We start from the raw sequence: 21696 nt of genomic DNA on the forward strand, positions 1-21696 counted from the left end.
GTGGCCCCCCTCATCCCCCAATGCTGGTATGTGTGGCCCCCTCATCCCCCAATCCTGGTATGCATGGTACCCCTCATCCCCCAATCCTGGTATGCGTGGCCCCCCTCATTGCCCAATGCTGGTATGCGTGGCACCCCTCATCCCCAATCCTGGTATGCATGGCACCCCTCATCCCCCAATCCTGGTATGTATGGCATCCCTCATCCTCTAATCCTGGTATGCATAGGGCCCCTCATCCCCCAATCCTGGTATGGATGGGGCCCCTCACCCCCCAATCCTGGTATGTATGGCATCCCTCATCCCCCAATCCTGGTATGCATGGCGTCCCTCATCCCCCAATCCTGGTATGCATGGCGTCCCTCATCCCCCAATCCTGGCATGCATGGCGTCCCTCATCCCCCAATCCTGGTATGCATGGCGTCCCTCATCCCCCAATCCTGGTATGCATGGCGTCCCTCACCCCCCAATCCTGGTATGCATGGCGTCCCTCACCCCCCAATCCTGGTATGTGTGGCCCCCTCATCTCTTTCACGCTGCACACACATACAAAAAAATAAACACTTATACACTTACCTTTTTTACCTGTGCTCCAGCGCTGCTGTGTCCTGCTCTGCCGGAGGAGGAGTGCAGCGCCGGAGTACGTGCGTGCCCATACCGCGCTGTCCGGCGCCACTTTGCTGAAGAGACACTGCAAATGTGTCTTCAGTAAAATGGCGCCGGATAGCGCTATGCACATGAGCTGATCCGACGCCTCACTCCTGCCCCGGTCTCCGGCGAGAAGAGAAGCGCCGCTGCAACGCTCCTCCCGGTCAAGTAAGTATATAAGTATGGCGCCGGAGAACGCGGTATGTGTTCAGTGTCTCGGCATACCGCGATCTCCGGCGCCATACACTCCTCTTACCTGTAACAGCTCCATGCGTTCTTCTGTCTAGAGCCAGACTGCGCGTCACACATGCGCAGTCTATCGAGGCTTCAGACAGAGGGACGCTTAGCTGATTATATTATAGATATAATTATAACACTGTTTATCAATGTACTATATTTTGTTGCTGTGGTGCTCTTTCAGTCATATTTTGATTTCTTTTTTTTATCTGCAGCATGTGGTCTGAAGAGCGGCAGGCACTATCTAGTACCGTCCTCCCGTGCGGTCTGAAGAGCGGCAGGCACTATCTAGTACCGTCCTCCCGTGCGGTCTGAGGCACGGCAGGCACTATCTAGTACCGTCCTCCCGTGTGGTCTGAGGCACGGCAGGCACTATCTAGTACCGTCCTCCCGTGCGGTCTGAGGCACGGCAGGCACAATCTAGTACCGTCCTCCCGTGTGGTCTGAAGAACGGCAGGCACAATCTAGTACAGTCCTCCCGTGCGGTCTGAGGCACGGCAGGCACAATCTAGTACCGTCCTCTCATGTGGTCTGAAGAGCGGCAGGCACAATCTAGTACCGTCCTCCCGTGTGGTCTGGGGCACGGCAGGCACAATCTAGTACCGTCCTCTCGTGTGGTCTGAGGCACGGCAGGCACAATCTAGTACCGTCCTCTCCTGTGGTCTGAGGCACGGCAGGCACAATCTAGTACAGTCCTCCCGTGTGGTCTGAGGCACGGCAGGCACAATCTAGTACAGTCCTCCCGTGTGGTCTGAGGCACGGCAGGCACTATCTAGTACCGTGCTCCCGTGTGGTCTGAGGCACGGCAGGCACAATCTAGTACCGTCCACTCGTGTGGTCTGAAGCACGGCAGGCACTATCTAGTACCGTCCACTCGTGTGGTCTGAGGCACGGCAGGCACTATCTAGTACCGTCCTCCCGTGCGGTCTGAGGCACGGCAGGCACAATCTAGTACAGTCCTCCCGTGTGGTCTGAGGCACGGCAGGCACAATCTAGTACAGTCCTCCCGTGTGGTCTGAGGCACGGCAGGCACAATCTAGTACAGTCCTCCCGTGTGGTCTGAGGCACGGCAGGCACAATCTAGTACCGTCCACTCGTGTGGTCTGAAGCACGGCAGGCACTATCTAGTACAGTCCTCCCGTGTGGTCTGAAGAGCAGCAGGCACTATCTAGTACCGTCCTCTCGTGTGGTCTGAGGCACGGCAGGCACTATCTAGTACCGTCCTCCCGTGTGGTCTGAAGCACGGCAGGCACAATCTAGTACCGTCCTCTCGTGTGGTCTGAAGCACGGCAGGCACAATCTAGTACAGTCCTCCCGTGTGGTCTGAAGAGCGGCAGGCACTATCTAGTACCGTCCTCTCGTGTGGTCTGAAGCACGGCAGGCACTATCTAGTACAGTCCCTCCCGTGTGGTCTGAAGAGCGGCAGGCACTATCTAGTACCGTCCACTCGTGTGGTCTGAGGCACGGCAGGCACTATCTAGTACCGTCCTCCCGTGTGGTCTGAGGCACGGCAGGCACTATCTAGTACCGTCCGACTTCTTTACAGCATTCTAGGTCATACAGGTGGTGGTCGTACTTTATATGGGGAAAAACAGGTGACAGGTTCCCTTAAGGCTGTGTGCCCACGTTGCATTTTTTAAGCAAAAACGCTGCAGAAACGCTTAAAAAACACATGGTAGAAGGCCAGCCATGTTCCCCAATGATAATCCGCATGTGCTGTGCACATGCTGCGGAAATTTCCTCTGCGGATCATCATTGCGGAAAAAAACACAGCACTACCAATTATTTTGCGGAAGTGCTGCGTTTTCGCCGCCACTTACTTGCATTAGAACGCATGGATTACGCATCACTGTATATGTAGATGCGCATTCCATGCGTTCTAGTGTGCGGATGGTACCCAGGTCTAGAGGAGAGGAGACTCCTCCGGACCAGGGTACCATAGAAAACTGCAAAGAAAAAAAAAAGAATAAAATAAAAAATAAATATATACTTACCTTCTGGCGGCCCCCGCTGCACTCCTCCTCTCATGCCGGCAGTTCGCGATGTACTGAAGGACCTGTGCTGACATTATAGTCATGTGACAGGTCACGCGACGCTGACGTCGGCAGGTCCTTCAGTGTATCGCTGCTGGCAAGGGAGAACGGAGGGAAAGCAGGACACCGGGGGCCATCAGAGGGTAAGTATATATTTATTTTTTTAACATTCTTTCGGTCACACTATATAAATCAATGCCGGTTGCATGGATTTATTTAGTGTGACCAAGTTGTCAAACACTTTCCAAGTGATGCTAAAATCGCTTGGAAAGCGCTTGACAACCCGCATGCGGAAATGCAAGTGAAGAACGCTTCACTTCCGCTTGTCCCTGGCAGCAAAACGCATGTACAATCCGCATTGTGATGCAGCAGGCATCCCTTTAATGGTTCAGTGTGTGTTTTGACGGACCACGTACCTCCCTCAGCTGACTGGTCACATGACTGTGACATCACACAGGTCCTTTTGCACAACAGAAGGTCTGGACATGTGACTGTGAGATAAGCACAGGTCCTGTGGCTGTTTCTATAGGATATAAAAACCCTGGTAATTTGAGACAGAAGTATGCAGGGGTGCAAGGGGTGTGATAGGCGTGAGGCCTGAGGCCTGTTACCTGTTACCTGTTACCTGTGTGTGTGGCACCGTGTGAGGCCTGATGAAGCTTGGTGGACTCCTGGAGGGTGAAGCCTGGATCCTTGTGTGTGTAAGTGATGCCAGTAAGCCTTGGAGAGCCACAGGTTTTGGAGGATAAGCGTCCTGGAGGGCAGAGCCTGGATCTGTGTGTGTGAGAGATGCCAGTGGCCTTGGACGGGATAAGGGCTGGAGACCACGTGTGGTAAGCTGTAGAGCCACAGTGGTGGCGGAACCAAATGGACTGAAGCAGCTAAAACCTGACAAAGGTAATACACTTTGTTATATGGACATTGCTATAGTATTACCTTGCTGAAGGCTGTATCTGAAGCCAAGTGGGCCTGTCTGCCACTTGAGCTCGTGGACATTATATGTGTGAACTGCGGTTTATGAAGTATAATAAACTGCTGAAGTGTGAAAACCAGAAAGACATTGCTGGTGTGCATTAATTGACGCGCTGCAGCGAGTATTCCCCAGGATGATGACTAGCGCTGCCTTACAGCATGCACGATCTGCATGGACAATCCGCATGCTCGATCCGCATGGACAATCCGCATGCGTTTTTTTCTGCCAGGGAGTTGCAGAAACTCACAGGATAAAATCCTGAGCATTTCTGCATCGTGGGCACACAGCCTAAAGCAGGTTTTCATCTATGCAGCTTGTACAAGTGAACTTCATTGTTTGAAAAGTGGGTTACCTGTCTAAGCCATGTTATTATAGTACCTTTTATATGGTTTACACAGGTGCATCATGGGCTTTTCCTGCCCTATGAGTAAAATGAAAGGCTAAAATACAATGTGGAAACTTAATCAGAGAAATGTTTTATTTACATTCAGAACAGGTTTAAAAGAAACAAAATAACCATTACCACAGAAATCTCAAACGTTTAATTGTAGAAATATTATAGAAATAACATTTTACCATTATGTATAGAAATAATTCTAATTTAATAAAAGTGCATTTATGGGAGGATTGTGGGTAAGGTCTTTGGCTTTGCCCCGACCCCTCGGACTGCCTCCGGTGTCTGATGTCTCAGCGTCCTGGAACTGAGATCATGATGCTGCTTTGGATAGCAAATCAATAGCCTTGAAAAACCCAGGAATAAGGGAAGGGGGTCTTTGGGGAAAGTGGTCTCGAAAACAAGGCAGCGTGGAAAAATCTATTTTGTGGCTGTAGTCGACAACATCTCAGACCCAAGCGTTGTTGACTACCGAGAGCCACTCATCCCGGAACCAAAGGAGACGACCACCCACCCTGAGAAACATCCCAGGTGGGAATCTTCTAGATCCGGGTCTGGCAGACCAGCGCTGGTGGGTTCGTTGATGCCAGGAGGGGGCTAGCCTAAAGGAAGGTCTCTTCTTTTCCTGGTGGGCTGGAGAGTTGTCCTTTTGGTTGCTTTTCCACACTGAAAATTTCCGAAAGGACCATAACTGGACTGTGCGTCTCTTGGGAGGAGGGCATATGGCCCTCTGTTGCAGAAACAAAATACTCTTACTCCCCATGGCATTAGAGATCATCTTATCTAGCTCTTCGAAAAGGCAGGAGCCCTGGAAGGTGAGGCTGGTGGACTTTTTGGAAGCTGAATCCACGTTCCATGATTTCAGCTATGAGGCCATGGGGATGGTGATGTTGCTGGCTACCAGGGCTGAATAGGGGGCTGCAGGGGGGCAGGCACACTCTCCTTATGGGGTCTCTGGGGGGATATAATGCTTGCAGGGGGCCATCTGCTGGGACGCCCCCTCCCCCCCACAAGCGTGCATCATCCGCCCCCTCCCCCCCACAAGCGTGCATCATCCGCCCCCTCCCCCCACAAGCGTGCATCATCCGCCCCCCCCCACAAGCGTGCATCACCCCCCCCACAAGCGTGCATCACCCCCCCCACAAGCGTGCATCATCTGCCCCCCCTGTAAAGATGTGCGGTTGTGGATTTTAATAATCACCTAGGCAGGTTATCGATGCAATTAGTTTTATTCCTTCCGACCTCGGTGAAGAGCAATTCCAGGTAAATGTCCAACAGGCAATTCTCTTAGTCCTTGAGTTTCCAACCTGGGATCAGTAGTTCCACTGCCCCGTACCAGGTGATACCCACTGTCCCCCAACTTTTGGTTGGCCCACAGCTTTTTGTATCTCCCGCCGGTATATTGGCAGTCACAGCATATGCTCCTTCGGATGATGGATATCACGACCGCAGCCCGTGATACCACCCAGCTCTCCGTCCGACCAGCAATGCCTGTTCTTTCTCCTGCCCAGGGTTCAGCCCCCTGAATTGGCAGAAGAGCTCACACCTCCCTCCCCCAGCTAACTGTGCCTTAGTGGAGATATTTTCTCAGGTGGAGCCCATCCCCTGGGTCTGCATGTGAGACTACCTGTGGTGTTGGAGAGAACAATGGCATGGAATGGCAATGGAATAGATACCTGAGGTTGAACTGATGAGCAAGCAAATTTCTAACAAAACACAAAATTAAGATTGACGAAAAAAAAGGGTGCTCATCAGTGCTGGAAAAGTATTTAGAAAGTGGCCAGGTCCTCACACCCCCCACAAGCGTGCATCATCAAGCCCCCAGCATCCCCCCCAGAATACCTCCAGAGACCGCAGCATCCCCACAGAGCACCCAGAGCCCGCAACATGCACCCAGAGCAACCACCAGCCCGCAGCATCCCCACAGAGCCCCCACACGCGTGCAGCATGCCCCCAGCGTCCCCACAAGCCCGCAGCATTCCTCCAGAGCCACCACCAGCCCGCAGCATGCCCACACAGCCCCCACCAGAGCAATAGACATGCCACCGCAGCATCCCCCCCAGAGCCACCACCAGCCCGCAGCATCCCTCCAGAGCCCCCACCAGCCAGCAGCATGCCCCCAGCGTCCCACAGAGCACCCACAAGCCCGCAGCATCCCTCCAGAGCCACCACCAGCCCTTAGCAAGCCCACAGAGCCCCCACCAGAGCCATAGACATGCCACCACAGCCTGCAGCATCCCCACAGAGCCCCCACACGTGTGCATCATCAGCCTGCCCCCACAAGCCCGCAGCATTCCTCCAGAGCCACCACCAGCCCGCAGCATGCCCACACAGCCCCCACCAGAGCAATAGACATGCCACCACAGCCCGCAGCATGCCCCCAGCATCCCCACAAGCCTGCAGCATCCCTCCAGAGCCAAAACCAGCCCGCAGCATCCCTCCATAGCCCCGACCAGCCCGCAGCATGCCCACACAAGCCCGCAGCATTCCTCCAGAGCCAAAACCAGCCCGCAGCATCCCTCCATAGCCCCCACCAGCCCGCAGCATGCCCACACAAGCCTGCAGCATCCCTCCAGAGCCAAAACCAGCCCGCAGCATCCCTCCATAGCCCCCACCAGCCCGCAGCATGCCCACACAAGCCCGCAGCATTCCTCCAGAGCCACCACCAGCCCGTAGCATGCCCACGGAGCCCACACCAGAGCCATAGACATGCCACCACAGCCCGCAGCATCCCCATAGAGCTCATCACCCTCCCCCCACAAGCGTGCATCATCCGCCCCCCCCCACAAGCGTGCATCATCCGCCCCCCCCCCCACAAGCGTGGATCACCAAGCCCCCAGCATCCCCCCCCCAGAATACCTCCAGAGCCCGCAGCATGCCCTCAGCATCCCCACAGAGCACTCAGAGCCCGCAGCATGCACCCAGAGCCCCCACAAGCCTGCAGCTTCCCTCCAGAGCAACCACCAGCCCGCAGCATGCCCCCACCAGAGCCATAGACATGCCACCACAGCCCGCAGCATCCCCACAGAGCCCCCACACGCATGCATCATCCGACCCCCCCCCCCCCGAGCCCCCACACGGGTGCATCATCCCCCCCAGATTACCTCCAGAGCCCGCAGCATGCTCCCACAGAACCCGCACCAGCCCCATAGAGCACCCACGAGCCCGCAGCATGCCCCCACCATCCCCCACAGACCCACAGCATCCCCCCAGAGCCACCACGAGCCCGCAGCATCCCTCCAGAGCCCTCACCAGCTAGCAGCATGCCCCCAGCATCCCTCCAGAGCCCCCACAAGTCCGCAGCATCCCTTCAGAGCCACCACCAGCCCGCAGCATGCCCACAGAGCCCCCACCAGAGCCATAGACATGCCACCACAGCCAGCAGCATCCCCACAGAGCTCCCAGAGCCCCCACACGCGTGCATCATCAGCCCGCAGCATCCCTCCAGTATTGGGGAGACATGGCGGATAACTGCGCACCCCACACTGACCTCCCTGGGGGCAGTCTCAGTCCGGGGGGGGCACCCTGGCTTCCTGTGGATGTGGTTAGTCCCCTGCACTATAGAGAGCGGCACATAGACTGCTGTAGAGCAGCAATGGTCGGTGACGGGTCAGAGCCGGGGATTACAGGGGGCCGCAGCCTCTCACCTGTCAGCAGTTGGACTATAAACCAGGTTTCCAGTCACTGACAGTATGGCTGGAGCTGCGCCCATTATGCACTGTTAGAACTTGGCGATGTCTGCCATGTTTGGAGGTTCCTGGATTCTGTATTTTTCTGCACAGGGTTTGTCCACGAGAAAAAGGAACACAGAGCGCCAGTCCTGGCCACAGGTTGTGTCTGGTACTACAGCTCCGGTCTAGTGATGTGACAGGTGCTGTAATGCCACACACAGCCTGTGCCCAGGGGTGGCGCTGTAATCCAACAGCTCTGGCTTTCTACTCTGGGACAACTTCTGTAAGGCTGAATTCACACATCTGTGCTCCACGGAGCGAGCTCAGATCTGACAACCGCTGGGTCACCAGTGCTGATCTGTGATTACCTCCTAGGAATAGATGAGGCACTGATCAGGTCCGGAGAGCCGGGCCGGGTCCTCCGATCCCACCACGGATGTGTGAATTCCTCCTTAAGTTAATATCTTAGTGTTAGAGTTCTCCTTTAGAATTTGTGTTCACATGAGAGTAATTTATTATAGTTTATTGTGTAACTTTCGAAAAACGTATCGATTACTAATCCTGAGTTACAGCCAGTGATAGTCTAGAGCTGCGTTCAGAGATCTGCAGGCTTCTGAGCTGAAATCTCCCAGCAGTCCTTGCTGAGATCACTATTGTTAGCGTTGCAATGTTAAGGCAGGTGCAGATAGCAGTGTTTTCGGTCGGAGTGCGATCTGACAAAACATTGAATCGCACTGTGACTAGTGTTTGTCCAAGGAGAAAAATCGGACATGTGCACAGCCCGATAGACAGTCTGTCCGAGGACAAAAATCACTATGCTTGAGTTTCATCCAATATTCGGATCACGCTCGGCCATACAAGTTAATGAGTTCTTGGAAAAGATCACACTGCACTCAGATGACATCTGAGTGCAGTCCCATTTTTCACGGATTGACGTAACGAAGAAGATGGAGAATTTTTTTTGACCTATGTCTTGTATCTTGATTTGTGTCACTTTATGTACAGTTCTGGCCAAAAGTCTTGTGACTGATAGAAATTTTGGTGTTCACTTCAGTGATTTTAGATCTTTTAGTCAGATGTTTCTGTGGTTACTGTAGTACAATTATCAGCATTTTATAAGTTTTACACTTTTATTGACAAATACATCAAGTTTATGGAAAGATTCAATATTCAGTGTTGACCCTTATTTTTCAAGACTCGTTCCCTTCGCCTTGGCAGCTGGATATCGGCTGCTGGGCCAAATCCTGACTGACTATGGACAATTTTTGTCTAATCAGTGCTAGGAGCTCACTACATACATTTCTGTTTGTCCACCCACTTTTTGAGGAGTGACCACAATCGAATTGAGATCTGGAGAGTTTACTGGCCATGAACCCAAAATGTTAATGTTACCCAGACACTTGGTTGTCACTTTTGCCTTGTGACATATTCTCCGTCATGCTCATATATGCATTGTTAATCACAAAAAATGCTCCTGCTGTGTTCTTAGGTATAATTGTGAGTGAGCCCACTCCCTTTTGATGATGGATAACTCCACACATGACTCGTCTCGGGGTGCTTTACTGTTGGCATAACACAGGACTCAAAGTAGCGCTCAGCTTTTCTTCTCTGGACATTAATTCTTCCATATGTCCCTAACAGTTTGCAGGGGGCCTTCATCAGGGAAATAACTTTACCCCAGTCCTGTGTAATCCAATCACTGTAGTTTACTGCATTTTATAATCCTGTTCTTCATCTTTTAAATGGAGAAAAGTGGTTTCTTTGCTGCCCTACTTGACACCAGCACAGCCTCCAAAATCCTTCTCCTCACGGTGTGTACAGATGCACTGACGCCTGCCTGCTGCCATTCTTGAGCAAGCTCTGCACTGGGGTTGAACCAATTCCATAGCTGAATCCTATGTAGGAAGTGATACAGGGACTTGCTGGACTTTCTTCGGAGTCCTGAAGTCTTCACAGCAAATTAACCTCCCCCTATTAAGTTATTATTTTTTATAGTGCCATTTATTACATGGAGCTTTACATGTGAAAACGGATATACATAGCAAAAAACAAGTACAATAATCTTGAACAAAAACGAATCACCGACTGGTACAGGAGGAGCGAGGACCCTGCCCGCGAGGGCTTACAGTCTACAATGAATGGGTGAGGATACAGTAGGTGAGGATAGAGCTGGTCGTGCAGTGGTATGATGGAGCGGTGGTTACTGCAGATTGTAAGCTTGTCAGAAGAGGTGGATCTTCAGCTTCCTTTTGAAGGTTTCCACGGTTGGCAACAGTCTGATATATTGGGGTAGAGAATTCTAGAGTAGGGGGATGCATGGGAGAAATCTTGCGTGCGATTGTGGGAAGAGGAGATAAGAGGGGAGTAGAGAAGGAGATCTTGTGAGGATTGGAGGTTGCGTAGGAGATCTTGTGAGGATTGGAGGTTGCGTGCAGGTAAGTACCGGGACACTAAGTCACAGTTATATGGAGGAGACAGGTTGTGGATGGCTTGGTATGTCATGGTTAGGGTTCTCAACTGGAGTCTCTGGATAATGGGGAGCCAGTGAAGGGATTGACAGAGAGGAGAGGCCAGGGAATAGCGGGGGGGACAGGTGGATTAGTCGGGCAGCAGAGTACAGTTATCTGACAGGAGAAAACAAACTCCTTTGCCATGCTTGTCGATGGGGCGAGGGGTGTAGGAAAGGTGGAATCCAACGTATGAAAGTGCAGCTGGAGAGGCCATGTCAGAGGGGGTGAGTCAGGTACCATTGATGCCAAGGAAGGAAAGTTTGTTAGTAATGAAAAGGTCATGGATGTAGGAAAGTTTGTTGCAGATGGAGAGAGTGTTCCATAGAGCTCCTGTTAGTGGGATTGGGGAAGCGGGGGATGGGCAATGGGTATAGGGTTAGGAAGGTTGCGGAAATTTGATAGATTGTGGATGAGAGGTAGAAGTGACTGTGGGGATGTGGTGAGGAGGGCCATGATTTGGAGAGATATCGCCAGCAGTGAGGAGCAGCAGGAGAGAGCGTGAGGTGGCTGTCTGTGTTTGGAGACAGAGGATTGTATGTTGAGGAACAGATCTGAGGCGGAGGTGAGATGGAGGGAGAGATGACCAGTTCATTACTAGGTGTAGGGATGAGAAGGGTTAGTAGAACGTGTAGGACTATAGGGGTGAGAGTGAAAACAAAGAGAAACATTTTTTACTCTGGCTGTGCAGTTACCTTCAGTTATCTTCTGGTTCAATTCTGGTCTAACTCTGTGCAACACACTGTAAGGTGGCTGCCAGACAGGTCGTGGACGGGAGGTATGTGTCCCCGAAGTACCAAACTTCTGTGATGTAGGACATGGAGAAGCAGGCTCCAGAACACATAGTGCTGAGAGGGAGTTAATGGGGCTGGGTTTTAAGAGCAGCTGAAAGAGTTGGGGGGAAACAGCTGCTCACTTGCCTCCAGTCCAGGTCTTGGAAGGCCTGATTTAAGACAGCTGCGCCTGTCTCAGTGGTGCTGTGTGTTGTGCAAGGTGAGCAAACCTTGCATGTGCTGCTCAGTCTGCTGGAGGCCGAGAAAAGCACTACATTTAAACGGCTGATGCCGTGCTGTATGGACTGGTTATTTTTAGTTTTGTTCTGTTATAGCAGTGTTTCCCAAACCCCATCCTCACGGACCCCCATAGGTCATGTTTTCAGAATCTCCTTAGTATTACACAGGTGAGAGAATTCCTGATGCCTTGATGATACTTCAATCACCTGTGTAATACTAAGGAGATCCTGAAAATATGACCTGTGGGGTCTGTGAGGATGGGGTTTGGGAAACACTGCGTTATACCTTTTGTGTATCTGTTGTATGGTGGCAGAAGGTGCCAAGCCCCCCCTGCTTTGGGCAGAGGGGGGGTGTGTAAGGTTGCTGCCGGACAGGTCGTGGACGGGAGGTATGTGTCCCCGAAGTGCCAAGCTTTGGTGATGTAGGACCCGGAGAAGCAGGCTCCAGCACACATAGTGTAGGGAGTTAGTGGGCCCGGATTGAAGGGCCGAGTTTTACGAGCAGCTGAAAGAGCTGTTATGTTTTGTTTTCCTGGTTGGTTTATGGACATTTAATAAACCACCAGTTTGTTTTGGAACCTGCGGACTGCATTCCTGTGTGAACCTGCGCCTACCCAAGAGCTGATCCGTCACAGCACGTATATGATGCACCGCAGACTAAATTCTTAATGACCCGATAAATGGTTGATCTAGGGGCAATCTTACAAGCAGCAATGTCCTTGCCTGCAAAGCAATGATGACTGCACATGTTTCCTTGAAGGTAATCAGAAGACCATGATTTGAAGCACCAGCCTGCTCTTGTAATTCAGTAAGCATGACTGTGGAAATGGGGGTTTTGTGGTTAAGTAATTTCCTTGGGAAAAAATTAATATGCATTTTTTTTTTTTTTTTAACAATTCATCTGATCGTTCTTCATAACAATCTACAGTTAATGCAAATTGACACTATAAAAACTGAAGCAGCAAACTTTATGAAAGCCAGAATGTGTTTCAGTCTCCAAACTTGCCGACTGTGTATTATTGTGTTACCTCTTTTGTATATTATTGTCACCTCTTATCTTGTGTGTCGCTTCTCTTTTCAGTTTGTTAGCCACATGCTGCCAGGCGAGAGCTTGTGGGCACAATCATGCGGCTGGTGATTCTTGATGACTATGCCCTGGCCAGCGAACAGGCAGCAAAATACATAAGTAATCGCATCGCCCAGTTCAATCCTGGACCTGACAATTACTTCACACTTGGGCTACCCACAGGTAATGTGCCTTTTATCTATCTTTATCCAGTTTTCCACGAGTTGGTTCAAGCGTTTTAGTTGTGGATTGAACTATTTTTGCACATGTGAATTACGAGAAATCCTCACGAGTAAGTCAGATGTGTACGGCAAAGCTTCATAGAGGAGGGAGACTCCAAGTTCACCGCTGAACATCTGCTCTCTCCATGTTTCGTTGCGATCTACCAGTGTCTCCGTAAGATTTGGCCATTCTCTACTGTTATATGCAAGAGTGTGCCAATTTTCCAAAGGAACAAGGAGATTGAGTAGCTCAACAGCCTCTTGCCACTGATTGGCAAACAAATTTGGAGAAAATAATTGGACAAAGCCTGAAGGACGCGGTAATGCAGGGCTGTGTTCTGGGGGATCGATGAAGACCTAAGAAGCATGATCTGTGCTGAACAGTATGGATGGTAATCCAAAGCCTCCATAACCAAGCTTGGCGTGGAAGGCACTCGGGAAATAGGAGTGTGAGTTGGGGGTCTCCCAGTGGTAATACAGTTGGAATCACTGCCTTATTAATACAACGGGGAACTGTTTTGATTTTAATTAACATTAAAGGGGTTGTCCGTACCCTACACTGATTTAATCCTAAATCTCTATTTAATTTAATAATCTACCGTATTTTTCGGACTATAAGACGCACTTTTTTTCCTCCAAAATTTTGGAGGAAAATGGGGGGTGCGTCTTATAGTCCGAATGGTGTGTGTGTGTGTGTGTATATATATATATATATATATATATAATATTATTATTGCTATTGAACCCGTTCTACGCCCGGGTGGCGAGCATTTTTATTGGTATATGGTCTCCCATGTTAGTATGTGCTGCCCCCCTCCTGGTATTTGTGCTGCCCCCGCCATCCTATCCTGGAATGCGTGGCTCCCCTCATCCCCAATCCCGGTATGCGTGGCTCCCCTCATCCCTATTCTGGTATGCGTGGCTCCCCTCATCCCCAATCCCATTATGCGTGGCTCCCCTCATCCCCAATCCCGGTATGCGTGGCTTCCCTAATCCCCCCCCACTATACACACATCCCCAAAAAAATAAACAGTTATACTCACCTTTCTTCTCTGTACTCCAGCGCTGCAGCGTCCTGTTCTGCCGGAGGCCGGGGGAGGAGTGCGGCGACAGAGCACAGCGCCGACCGGCGCCAATTTGCTGAAGACACACTAAATGTGTTTTCATAAAAATGGCGCCGGATAGCGCTATGCGCACGCGCCGATCCAACGTCTCACTCTGCCCCCGGTTTCCGCTGAAGAGAGGCGCTGCGGCAACGCTCTTCCCGGTCAGGTAAGTATGGCGCCGGAGATCGCAGTGTGCGTTCAGTGCCTACACACAACCGCGATCTCTGACGCCATACACCTCTTACCTGTAACGGCTGGATGCGGTCTTCTGTCTGGAGCCAGACTGCGCGTCACGCATGCGCAGTCTATCGAGGCTTTGGACAGAGACCCGCATCCCCGGTTATATTATAGATTGTGGGGTGTGAGGGGAGTGGTAGCTGTGGAGGAGCGGGGCACAGGAGGCAGCGGTGCAGCCTACACTGTCCCTGCTGCTAAAGAAAATGAATATTCACTGCTCCTTAATAGCAGCACACAGTGTAGCAGCGCTGCGGCTCCTGCTGCTGCCGGAATCGCCTGTGCCCGCTGTTAAAGGGCATGAATATTCAACCTCTCTCCACGCTCATGGGCGTGGGGAGGGGGTGAATATTCATGCCTTTTAATAAGCGGGCACACGCTATAGCCCGGCAGGAGCCGCAGCGCGGCCAAGCTGTGTGCCGGCTATGAAGGAGAGAAGTCACTGCTCCCCGCGCACACAGACCCGGCGTGGGGAGCAGTGACTTCCGGCAGCTGATCTCTCCATGTGAGCCGCGCATGGCAGTGACGTGTGGCTCACATGGAGAGATCAGTGCGGGCAGACATGAGGAGAGAGAAGAAAGGTGAGTATAAGTGTTTATTTTTATTTTTTTATGTGCAGCCTGATGGGGATTAGGGGGACCATGCATATTAGGGTATGGATGAGGGGGCCATACAAAACAGGATAAAGATGAGGGGGCCATACATACCAGGATGGGGATGAGGGGTGCCGTGCGTACCTGGACGGGGATGATAGCCGCCGTGCGTACCTGGACGGGGATGATGGCCACGTATAAAAGGAAGGGGGTTGGGCATATATACCAGGATAGGGGATATTGTCAGAATTGGGTATTACCCCTATACCAGAAGACCCCCTCCCCCTTAAAAGTGCATCATGAACAATTTTTTGCTTAATTTTTATTTATTTTTTTCCCTCCTCTAAAACCTAGGTGCGTCTTATGGTCCGAAAAATACGGTAATTGCTTTTCTAATATACTTTAATTAAAAGTTAATCTAAATTTATCTAACTGGGGTGTGTTTGTATGTGTGTATACATTTGTTTTTTTTTACCAACTTCCTGTTTGATAACATTTAGTTTGAAAATCCCCAGTGCATCCTGGGATATGAAGACGGACGTGATCAGGGAGCAGAGGCTGCGGTCCCTGCTGCTGCCTCTTTCCCCACCCTGAATGAAGCATCATCAGTGATGCCTGTTTCAGGGGCTGGGCTAGTCCCTGATACTCTGCGCATGTGTCTGTTGTCAATTCTAACTCTCAGTGGCTCAGCAGGATCTTGTCACTGTGCAATATTCTTTTTAATGCGCAGCGTCAGGGATTCCTCAGACGACACCGGGGTGATCACGCAATATCTCACCCTGCCGTCACTGTGTCATGGATTTCGTCTGGAATCGCGAGCACACGATCCAGATTACTCAACAGTTCAGCAGTTTTTGGGGATTGCGAATCTCAAGAATGCTACCTCCCGGAAGCTAAAATACGATAAATGAGGGGCCCGGTGAAGAAAGCCATAGCAAATTCGGTCATGTCCCTTGGAGGTGCAATGTACCTGTTGGGTACCCTGATATCGTGGGTTCTGTGAGCACAATACCATTCCAGGGTTTTACAGTGGGATCTGCTACATAATGAAGTTTCTCTTAAGGGGCACTTGGAAGGGACGATGTCCTTATCACCCCGGTCAGTAAAATCTTTATAGAGGTTAGGATCATCCTGCCACCAATCTCGAGGGGTTCCCTGGGTACTTGGGGTCACTAGCACAATTACCACAGATACGAGTCCCAGAGGGTGGGGAGCCCAGGGGACCTGGTCAGATATCGAAAAGGGTCTCTCCTCCAATGCAAAAGAACTTGTCGGTCCGAGCTCTGCTGTGCCTGTTAGGGGTGAAGTTCGGGTCCTAGGAGGCATCGTCTATGCAGCCTGCACAGCAGATCACAGCCCGGGCACCACGTCTCCGGGTAAATCTCCACCTTTTGAGTTACTTCTTGTGCAGCAGCCCCATGCAAGTTGCTCCTCTCTCCTCGGCCAGCTCCTGCTGAAGACTGAGCTCCTCTGCCCAATCTAGGAGCTCAATAGCCCTGATCACGTCAGTGGTAGCCCAGCGCTGCTGGGTCAGATTTACAAATGGCAAACTAATCAGCCCTAGGCATTTCTAATATGTGCAGAGCAGGCGACATAAATCTGACCGGTGTCCTCATAGACCTTTCCTCAGCCGGGGTCTAATAGGAGCAGTAAGATGGCCGTCATGGGGTCCATTGTTAGATCTCGGCTGCCATAGAAATTCATCAGCACCATGATCGCGCCTCCTTCTCCTGTCTAAAGTACCTAATTGCTGTGGAAGCCCCCTACTGTGTCATACAGTGGATTAAGCTGCCAGGATCCGGGTTGGCTCCACTGTCGGTGGCTGAGGCAGGAGCAGGACTGTGTTATACAGCCACACTTCTGCCGCCGATCTTGTAAGAACACTGACAGGACCTGCCTGATGATAATGTGTCCTATAGAGCGGGTCTTGGTACCAGACTGCCCTGTACATATTCACCACTAGCTGGGAACCAGTTACTTACAAGGTCTAGTTTCGGATGTGTTTCCAGGATCTGTAGTTATCAGCATTTTATCCTTTAGGCCGAGTTATAATATCACTGTAACACTCTCGCCCTGTACCTGTATCCCTGCCCTGTGTGCTGCACAAAAGTATATAACAAAATGTGTGTACACAGATATCCATCTCCTGAATGGAATTACTGCTAGATCTCCTGTACATAGAAATATGAGGTTCTTAGCGCACATTTTGAGCAAATTGTGCGAGCCCATCTGCCAACGTCAAGGCGACCTCTTCAGATGGGTCCCTACACTAACACTACACTAACTTAGTAACTGGGACTAGTTTTTTGTATTATTATTACTACCATTTTTACTACTTATTATTATTGCAATAATGCAATTAATTGTAACTGTTATAACACTAATTAAAAAAATTTAATTCAATTTTTTTTATTATACTTGTGATTCTAATAATGGTATTACTAAAATCCCTTTGCCTAAAGCTGTTGATCCAGAAGTAGGCAAAAACCCCAGAACACCTAACACCAATATGTTTCCTAGGGGAAAAAATTCCTTCTTGACCTGTGGAAAAGGCGATCAGTCCTAGGACCCTGGATCAAACCTAATAATATTATTACAAGTTATATAATATTACGCTAATTATTGTACTACTGGAGTTATTTTAATTTGTTTTTATAAATCTAACTATTTGAGATGGTTATTATTAACATTGTGCTATCTTATTACAGTATTATTCTTCTTTCCTATCACTACTAATACTGCCCTATACCTACAGTGTTGATCCAAAAGAAGGCAAAAACCTCAGGACACCTTCAGTCAATTTGTGTCACAGCGGAAAAATTCCTTCTTGACCCCGAGAAAAGGCGATCAGTCCTAGAACCCTGGATCACACTGTTATTCTACCTACTACTATTACTACTGTTATTTTATTACTTTCTTACTATTATCACCCAATCGTATTACTCAAATTACACTAATACTGATATACTACCACTAGATTACTACTATCCTGCGATTATTACTTTGGTGGATTTCTACTTACCAGCCGGTATTGCCGTATGATGATATCAGCAGAGAGGTCCCAGCAGGATGGTCCACATGGTGTTCCTCTTTCCTCTCAAATACCTTTTGATGTAATGGCAGATGTTGTTCTGCTTCTTCCTTTATGTTGTAGGATCGATTCTTCTGTCCTCTTCTGTCCTCTTCTGTCCTCTTCTGTCCTCTTCTGTCCTCTTCTGTCCTCTTCTGTCCTCTTCTGTCCTCTTCTGTCCTCTTCTGTCCTCTTCTGTCCTCTTCTGTCCTCTTCTGTCCTCTTCTGTCCTCTTCTGTCCTCTTCTGTCCTCTTCTGTCCTCTTCTGTCCTCTTCTGTCCTCTTCTGTCCTCTTCTGTCCTCTTCTGTCCTCTTCTGTCCTCTTCTGTCCTCTTCTGTCCTCTTCTGTCCTCTTCTGTCCTCTTCTGTCCTCTTCTGTCCTCTTCTGTCCTCTTCTGTCCTCTTCTGTCCTCTTCTGTCCTCTTCTGTCCTCTTCTGTCCTCTTCTGTCCTCTTCTGTCCTCTTCTGTCCTCTTCTGTCCTCTTCTGTCCTCTTCTGTCCTCTTCTGTCCTCTTCTGTCCTCTTCTGTCCTCTTCTGTCCTCTTCTGTCCTCTTCTGTCCTCTTCTGTCCTCTTCTGTCCTCTTCTGTCCTCTTCTGTCCTCTTCTGTCCTCTTCTGTCCTCTTCTGTCCTCTTCTGTCCTCTTCTGTCCTCTTCTGTCCTCTTCTGTCCTCTTCTGTCCTCTTCTGTCCTCTTCTGTCCTCTTCTGTCCTCTTCTGTCCTCTTCTGTCCTCTTCTGTCCTCTTCTGTCCTCTTCTGTCCTCTTCTGTCCTCTTCTGTCCTCTTCTGTCCTCTTCTGTCCTCTTCTGTCCTCTTCTGTCCTCTTCTGTCCTCTTCTGTCCTCTTCTGTCCTCTTCTGTCCTCTTCTGTCCTCTTCTGTCCTCTTCTGTCCTCTTCTGTCCTCTTCTGTCCTCTTCTGTCCTCTTCTGTCCTCTTCTGTCCTCTTCTGTCCTCTTCTGTCCTCTTCTGTCCTCTTCTGTCCTCTTCTGTCCTCTTCTGTCCTCTTCTGTCCTCTTCTGTCCTCTTCTGTCCTCTTCTGTCCTCTTCTGTCCTCTTCTGTCCTCTTCTGTCCTCTTCTCAGGAAACGCAACCCTTAACTGACAGAGCGCCATTACTGACCTCATCCCGCTAAGTAAAAGTGTTTTTCCTGTTTTACACAGACTGCAGACTACCGTGCAGCAACCTATACTCCCGAGGGGCCGCAGGAAACTGGAGTGAATAATGTCCCCCTCTTCCTTTGGATTACGATTATGCCGTGTTCTCACTGGTGCTATTGGCTTCCATTGGAGATTTAAGCTTTTTGGTATTTTTGATGCTGTATAGTTAGTCACAAAGTTACCTGAGACGTAATAAATAGCATTAAAGCTGCAGTAATTTTTTTATGTACACTGCTCAAAACATAAAGGGAACACTTAAACAACAGAATATAACTCCAAGTAAATCAAACTTCTCTGAAATCAAACTGTCCACTTAGGAAACAACACTGATTGACGATCAATTTCACATGCTGTTGTGCAAATGGAATAGACAATAGATGGAAATTATTGGCAATTATCAAGACACCCTCAGTAAAGGAGTAGTTCTGCAGGTGGGGACCACAGACCACATCTCAGTACCAGTGCTTTCTGGCTGATGCTTTGGTCACTTTTGAATGTTGGTTGTGCTTTCACACTCGTGGTAGCATGAGACGGACTCTACAACCCACAGAAGATGCTCAGGTAGTGCAGCTCCTCCAGGATGGCACATCAGTGAGAGCTGTGGCAACGAGGTTTGCTGTGTCTCAGCGTAGTGTTCAGAGGCTGGAGACGCTACCAGGAGACAGGCCAGTACACCAGGAGACATGGAGGAGGGCCGTAGGAGGGCAACAACCCAGCAGCAGGACCGCTACCTCCGCCTTTGTGCAAGGAGGAACAGGAGGAGCACTGCCAGAGCCCTGCAAAATGACCTCCAGCAGGCCACAAATGATCCTCCTTAAGACTGTCAGAAGGAGCTCACTGATAGATTCTCAGTTAGCTAATTTTGCAGCCAGGAATAGACAGTGCAGCACAGATGCTACAGAAGGCAACATTTTTAATGAAACTCAATTACAGAAATCAATTTTAGTCCCAAATACTTGCATTAAAGTAAAAAAAACAAATGGCCCCAAATCTGGACAACCGCTTTAACTCCTTACCAACATCAGCCGTACATGTCTGGTATAAGTCAGTAGCGGGTGTATGGAGCAGAGTCAGCTCGCCCCGTACATGGCAGATAATGGCTGTGACAAACAACCAGGACCTGCCTCTAAGAGCTGCGAGTGGAGCGAAGATCTGCCCACCACTGTTAACCTGTTCAGTGCTGCTGTCAATCTCTAACAGCAGCATTAACAGCGCGCCGGCATTGGGACGCATCGTTCCATGCGCCCACCGGCGCTCCTGTGACGCGATCACAGGGCGCAGATGGACCGCTATGACATCCGGGGGTCTGCTGAAGCCTCCGTGCCTGTCATCATAAAGCTTCATTTGGGCTGTAAAGAAGACCGTGATTTTGCTATATGGAGCATTACTGTGGTATCGCTGTATATAGCACAAGCAATCAGATAATGTATACAAATGCAGTGAAAATTAAAAAAAAAAAAAAAAAGTATAAAATATTAAAACCCCACACGTTCAACTCACCTCCCACTAAAAATAAAGATAATAAAAATATACACATTTGTGGTATGGTCTCTTTCAGAGAAATACAATCTATCCAAATATAAAAAACAAACTATCAGTGAACACAGAAAAAAATTCAAAAAGCCAAAATTACATTTTTTTCGTTCGCCACAATACTACAGAAAACCCTGTAAGAAGCGATGACCATGTCATATGTGTCCCAAAATGTTATCAATAAAGTCCTCTTGCCCTTCAAAAAATAATCCCCCACACAGCTCCATCAACCCGAAAACTGAAAATGTTACGGGTCTCAGAAAAAATGGTGACACCATAAAAAAAAGTTTTTTTTCTTTTGCCAAAACTCTTGGAGAAGTTTGGTGTTGCTGTAATCACACTGAGGAGTAGGATCCTATTACCAGGTCATTTTCACCACACTATGTACGCCGTTAAAACCCTTCCCAGAAAAACAGGGTCAGGCTTTTTTTTCCTCGCACTTTTACTGCACTTGGACTTTTTTCCCCGTTTTCTAGTACTATGTGGTAAATGAATGGTGGGATTTATAAGTACCGCTCATCCTGCAAAATAACAAGACCTCACACTATGTGGACAGACATTAAAAAGTTATAGCCCTTGGAAAAAGCGAAGGAAAAAACAGAAAAAAAACATCAATTGGTTCTGTTGGGAAGGGGAAAAGCTGAAGAAACGCATGTAACAGCAGAATATGGAGGAAGGTGAGATATCACCGGCTGGTGGATACTACCTGCTCCATCGCTGGCAGAGTAACCCATCCCCATGGTGGCCGCTGAGATCTTCTCTTGTAGAAACGTATCCAAAATCTATAAAACATGGGGAACAGTCAGCGGAGGGTTTGGTGATTGGCTCATATTGGCGATATACCCAGGGGCATTACTGGGCACAGGGAAGATTGGGAATGAATAGGATTGGCTGTTAGATATGTGATCTCTTCAATTAAAGGGGATGTCTAGTTGGAACAAGTTCTCACTGATCTCTGGATAGGTGATGACTCTTAGATCGGTGGGTTTGGCCGCTATGACCCAATCAGCAGAACAGCACTTATAGATAGAAGTGAGCGAAGTGCAAATGTTCAACCGCCGGTCCGTTCATTCTCTATGGGGGGCGCTGTACTCAGCTTTCTCCTGCATAGAGAATGAATGGAGCGGTGGCCGGGGAGGGTCTAGCAGGGATTAGTTGGGTTCCCAGCAGATCTAGAAGTTGTCACTTATCATGTGTTGGGGAATAATGACTTCTCCTCTGATAAATGTGCTGATTCCTGTCAGT

The sequence above is a fragment of the Phyllobates terribilis genome, unplaced genomic scaffold (genome assembly GCF_046119375.1).
Source record: "Phyllobates terribilis strain yellow unplaced genomic scaffold, ASM4611937v1 Scaffold_263__1_contigs__length_2631358, whole genome shotgun sequence".
In the NCBI taxonomy this organism is placed as follows: Eukaryota; Metazoa; Chordata; class Amphibia; order Anura; family Dendrobatidae; genus Phyllobates; species Phyllobates terribilis.